The sequence below is a fragment of the Epinephelus lanceolatus genome, chromosome 24 (assembly GCF_041903045.1).
Source record: "Epinephelus lanceolatus isolate andai-2023 chromosome 24, ASM4190304v1, whole genome shotgun sequence".
NCBI lineage: Eukaryota > Metazoa > Chordata > Actinopteri > Perciformes > Serranidae > Epinephelus > Epinephelus lanceolatus.
In genome coordinates this window covers 13,799,648-13,806,106 of record NC_135757.1, presented here as the reverse complement: position 1 = coordinate 13,806,106, position 6,459 = coordinate 13,799,648, and the positions used below count along the sequence as shown (strand labels likewise).

The window sequence follows — 6,459 nt, the reverse complement described above, 5'->3', positions numbered from 1 at the left end:
GAGGCGAACTGCGCAAGCGCGAAACGTAAGAACGGCTAAACTGAGCATGCGTAGAGGTTGAGTGCATCCTGCTGACATTCTGCCCTCCAGAGCTGGACTTTCTGACAGTAAATGTGACTGCTGAATGACCGTCCAGACTAAAGGTTACGTGTAATTTAGGTTGTTATTTAAATCAAGTGAGCAATTAATGCAGATCGACATGGGAACGAGTGGTTTAGGTATCCCAGTGATGTCGCTGTACATTTGTACACAGTGGGAGTGAAGTTTTCAGCTGCACCCTTAACTTTTGCTGTTTATGTCTGGAGTTCCTCTTTTGCTTAGGACATTAACAGTGTTCTCATTACCTAAGCCAGAAAAATTGCAAAAATGTCCACAGTTAGTAGCACGTTCTGAAAATTAGAGGATCCTGCAGAACTTGAAATGAATTATAAGACATCATTATCTTTTTTACCTCAACATAAAAGTTAAAACACTCACTGTACCACCTTGGCTGGTGATGGTGGACAGTGACATAAAGGGACAGTTCACCCCCAAATACAAAAATACATATTTTACCTCTCACTTGTAGTGCTATTTATCAGTCTAGATTTTGTTGGTGTGAGCTGCAGAGCATTGGAGATACCGGCAGTAGAGATGTCTGCCTTCTCTCAAAGATAACAGAATTGGATAGCGCTTGCCCTGTGGAGCTCGAAGCGGCAAAAAAAAATACATTTGAAAAATGTAATGTTCTATCTCCAGAAATCATGACCTGGATACTAAAGATAACAGACTGACCTTGATGTGAGTGGTTTTATGTAGAAACTGTTTTCTTTCTACTATGTATGGGCATGAGTACTCGAGTATTCGTTTCGACATCAGTCCTTTTGTGAACATGATATTTTTATTATTATTGAAAATGGGTAAAATCTTATTTCAATGCATAGCTGCATGCAGTGTATTGGTCAACACAGCTTTTCTGTTTATCATGAGACTACTGTTGTGGGAGTGTGACCTCAGCACCAGGCAACTATTGGTGAGAGTCCACCTGCACTAAAATACACAGCAACAGGGCTAACTGTTAGCTAATATTACCTAAAGGTTATTAACAGGTTTTACAGCAAAGTTGAGCAGTGTTGGTGTTGGTGCAAGTTTGTTGGGAGTGTTAAATTCTTCAGTGTCGGACGTTAGCAGCAGCTGCTGCTGTGTTAGCTCGTGTAACACTGGGGAGAGCGGCTCAGAGACGGTCCTTCAGTGCTGCGTCAAAAATATATGGCAGCTACAGAAAGATGAACGACTTTTCTCATGTTAGCATTCTGGGTTCTGGTTTGATAGGCTGATTAAAACGTGGTTGTTCAATGAATGAATTTCAAATTGCACTTGTTTTTCGTTGTTGACCAATTTACATCCCTATTCTTCCAAAAAAAGAAATTGGAAGCATGTGAGTACTCTGTAATGACTTAATACAAATACTAAAATATGGAAGGTACTTAAAATGCCTACCTCCGCTTTCTACTGAACCTCACCTGCCAACTGTGCAGGAGGAGGCGTGCATCTACTCATGAATGAGAAACTTATGCTTGTGACAGCACCAGATGTAAACATTAACGGTGTCCTCCTCAGCTGAGCTATAACATTAGCTAGCTTAGTGGTGCTAGGTGTGTTAGCAGTAGATGTGTGCTTCCTTCTGTGCAGTGATATGGTTGGCAGGTGTAGTTCAGTAGAAAGAAAATAGTTCCTACATGAAACTGCTCACAACAAGGTCTGTGGATTATCTTGAGTAACCAGGTCATGATCTCTGGAAAGAGACATTGATGTTGAGTTTTTCAAATGTATTTTTTGGTGCTTTGAGCGCCACAAGCTGAGTGCCATCTAGTTCCATTATATTGGAGTGATGTCAGACATCTCTGTAGCTGATATCTCCAACACTCAGCAACTCACACCAAAACTATTTGGATTGATAATTAGCACTACAGGTAGAGGAAAAATATGTAGTTTTGGGTTGAACTGTCCCTTTAGATACAATCTAGTTCTCAACTTGAGTGTTTTCATTGTATGTTACTAAAGCCTCCACTTCACTGCACTTCAGAGGGAAATATTGTAGTTTTCATTCCACTTCATTTATTGGACAGCAGTTACTTTGCAGATTAGGATATTACATGATGTATTGTTAATATTTAAACTAATCAACTGCAATATAAAGTCATTAAAATTCACTTCACCTTGGTCAGCTACAATGTTAATATGATGCTTTATTGTTAAGGTATCAATAACACTAATCCAACAATACTGTATATACAGTGACATAACACTCAAAGGCCATTTCTGCTTACTTTTGATACTTTTAGAAGTAAACTTTACTGATAATCTACTTCTGTGCTTTCACTCCTATTCCTGCTTGTATCAGAATATGTTTATATCATGGTCTGACTACTTTATCACAGTCATGAATCATTAAGGCTTTCTTAATAAAAGAAGGATGTGTGAACATGTAAGTACACTTGCAACTATTATCAGCTGTGGGCTGCATTTATTAAAAGTGTAATTTAGGCTAATGACGGAGTATACAGTAAAAATATATATTAATTACTGTTGGAAGACAAAGACAAAGTAGTAATACTAAACTATAAATATACTCTATTGTAAGTAAAAGTCTTCAAATCACTTTTACCTAAGACGTACAGAAATATTATTAGTAAGATGTACCTAAAGTGTTAAAAGTAAGCATTAATTTTGCAGAATAGCCCCCTCAAAATATTATATTATTGGGTTATTATTACTGGGTAGTTCAATTTATATATTATGTAATTATATTTTTATAAAACATATTAAATATAATATAATATAAGATGGTAAGATTTTAACCTGCAAAGTAAGGACAGTAGTGTAGCTCTCACATTTATGTAATGGAGTAAAAAAGTATTTCCTGAAATAAAGAAGTGTTAAGTAACAAAAAATGGAAATACTCAAGTAAACTACAGGTAACTCAGAAATATGAGTAAATATTCCACCACTGTTTGTGTGTACTTGTTCTGGGTTACTGGAGGCTGCATGAATTCATTCTTAAGCATGGTTTGAGTGGAGGGTAGGGCAACATCTCATTTTGTAGGAGAAGTGAAACAAAATTACACATGAAATCATTTTGAACCCAAAGAACATGTTGGGCAGTACCTTTTTTCAAAGTAGTGTCTGCAGTCTTTCCTTTAAGGCTGCATGCATACTCAACAATATTCACCAATAAGGTAGGGCAGCCTGCAGAGATGAACAAAGTACTCATATCTTTTACTGCAGTAAAGGTAGTATAACCACAGTGTAGAGATACTTTCTTACAAATAAAAGTTCTGCAGTCAAAAATGTACTTAATATAGCCATATAACAACTTCAGTTCCCCACAGAAATTGCTCTCTGACAGAAATGTAAAGCAGTGAAGATATTTTAAATATAGCAAACACATCAAATTGAAATTGATGACATTTGTTTTTGCTGACCCGTCCACAGCAGTACATTGCTTAGCTTCTGTGTTGGACTCCAGCCTGCTTCTCCAAACTGGGCTCGTGCCAACCAACATCTAGCTTATGTAATGGACTGACTATGGGTAAGTACCTCATACAACCTCACTTCAAAAGATTTTACCAAGCCTAATTTTTTTTTGATTATATTATTCAACCTGAATTTGCAGAGTAACTTGTAACTAAGGTTGTGAAATATATGCAGTGGAGTGAAAAGCACATTATTTGCTCATAGATTATAGTGGAGAAGAAGTATAAAGTGGTAAAATGTGCAATACGATTGCTCTGCATTCTTCATTTTACCTTGGGTTTCACCTCTCAGGCCTCAGGCTACAAATAATTTTGAGTGAGGAGTTGGCCTTACTCAGTCTCTGCTTTGTTCATCTTGCTGAGCTGTGGGACAATATATTTAGTATGGAGAAATGTCCAAAGCTATGTCCTACATCCATACCATACATACTAATTCTAAGCAGAGTCTGTAGTGTAAGTGAGGTAAATTCAAAACAGTCAGTATGCATACAGGGAAACCCTTAGTTTTTGAGTGTGCTGTCACATAATCTTTTCCTGCCATAACAAACTCTGAAGTTAATTTATTTCTTGTGTTTTAACTAGAAAAATATATATACCATGGAAATCCTTATCTAGCACATACTGTGTGCAATAACAGTATGCAATTTGTAATTTTACTAACAGCGTGAGGGCATTGGATGCCCAGAAAAGAGTCTACCATTTTGACACTAGAGGGTGCTAAAGTACTACAAGAGACAGAATGTGTAGTGGTTGGTTTTGTGCAAGTGTATGCATGAGTCTGTGTTTGATTGTGTTGAATTGACGCAAGTTATTGTAGAAGGTTGAAATCTTCTAGTTGTCTTACCCTCAGTTTAAAGCTTAATGTAAAATTAAGATTCTGATCTAACAATGCCGGAGAAGTCATGTAGAAATGTATGTAGAGCAGAGTGTGGCAATCCATTTTAACATTGAACCAGCAGTGGTGGGAGCTACTGTGGATGTCAGTAGCCGCTTGTTGACTAGTTTGGATTCTAAGCCAGCACATCCTTAATGTTATTTTAATGAGTAGCAATTTTAATAAAACATATCTCCAATTTAATTCTCACTAGTCAAAATATAAATCCTTGATATCAATAATTAAATTTCTTACTAGTGGAAATGTTCATTGTAGATATCTGTAACTTCATTACAAGTCATCAACTTTTACCATTGATCTCTATTCAAACTTAATTACAGATGTCTACTATTAAATTTTGACTTGTTCTAATTCCAAGTTGGCGTATCTATAATGTAATTTTGACTAGTTGTAGTTCTTACTGAAGATATCTGTGGTTCATTTCTCACAAGTTAAAATGTTGATTTTTGACATCAACAATTAATTTCTTACCACTGGAAATTTCCATTCTTGATATCCATATCTTAATTTTAACTTGTCAGCTTTTACCATTGACCTCCATTCAAACGCAATTATAGCTGTCTATGATTTTTAAAAACTTGTCAAAATGGAATTTTAGATATGAAGAAGAAATTTCCACCTGTCAAATATCACTATAGATACCTTCAGTGACTTAAGGGACATATCCAACATGAATGTGGTAATTTGGGCAACAGATACTAAATGATTATGGTAATTTAACAGTCGACAAGTGGTTTTATGGTTCTTTAATGATATGACACCCATATATCCGAAATGGTTTGTTGATATGTTGGACATATTTGAAAAGCAATTGTTGATATCTGAAATGGGTAATTACATTTCCACTGGTAACAATACTTTTTCAACAAGTGAAAATTCAATTATAGATATCTGTAATTGTTATTCTTACCAGTACCAAGGACTTACTGATATCTATAATTAAGTTGAATATATCTGTGAATCAGTTTTGATTAGTGAAATGCAATTTCTACATGCGAAGACACATCTGTCAAAATGGCATTTTGACATGTTTAAACGTCATTTCCACAAGTGAAAACTTAATTGCAAGTAGTCAGGGCTGCTGTTTAAATGTTTAATGGCTTCCTATAAACAGAGTCACAATGTATTATACAAACATGTTCAGTCAGATGATATCAAGTTAAATATTTGCAACATACCAGATACAGCCATGGGGGTTCCTTTGGACTCCCTATAAATGTGTTTTTCAAACACACCTACTGATGTTTTGCATATTACTGTAAATGACTAAACAAGACTTGGCATTGCTCCTCCTTCCCACATATGACTATCTTCCTATCTGCAGGCATAGATGCATCTCTACTAGTCTGTATTTGTCTGTGAAAACACAGCACATACTTGAATTAAGCATCCAGTGCATGCCCCAAAGTGAAGTCTGATGAGTGACGACTGAGAATACTTTTGTTGCTAGGCTTTTGTGGTCTGTGTTGTTGGATTATTGCAGGTACATGCAGGCGAACTCTCTGAATGTCACTTAAAGTCAAAAATCTATTTTAAAAATTTCTTGTGCAACAAGTTTGGCACATAGTCAAGGGAGCAGCATTGAGATCACTCTGCAATCATTCCCAAAAGGTTTCCATATATTACTGCTCAGTGTTTGGAAAGATTGTGATTGTGTTGCAGTTACTGTAGCTACAGTGATCAGGCTGAATGAGTTCACAGCAGCGAGAGATGCAAGAATGGACATGTTCCTCTACATGAGCCAATGCAGCAGAGGCCAGTGAGGTTACCGTTTTAAATGGGTAGAGAAGTCTGATAATGACTGATAATATGAAGCTAATATCTGTATTTAAACCCACAACAATAACCTTCATTCAAATCCTTGCAAACGTTTCCCATCCAATACAAATGTCGCACTTTTGTAATATCTCTATCAGGTTTTGCAAAGCCCCCTTCATCATACCTGGAACTGTTTGACAGCAGGCGACCTTTGACCTTCCACAGACATGTTCCATGTAACACTGGTGAGGAAACAGTTTTCTGCTTTTCAGGATTTTTGATTGAAGACCT

The 6,459-nt window shown here is 36.4% G+C and overlaps 1 long non-coding RNA gene across 1 annotated transcript; it reads left to right on the top strand.

The window, feature by feature from the left end:
* The first annotated feature begins 50 nt into the window (after nt 1-50).
* On the top strand, nt 51-6,459 carry LOC144461948 (uncharacterized). Its single transcript, XR_013490531.1, has 3 exons — nt 51-143; nt 3,475-3,571; nt 6,327-6,459. It is a non-coding gene; the product is annotated as an uncharacterized LOC144461948 (long non-coding RNA).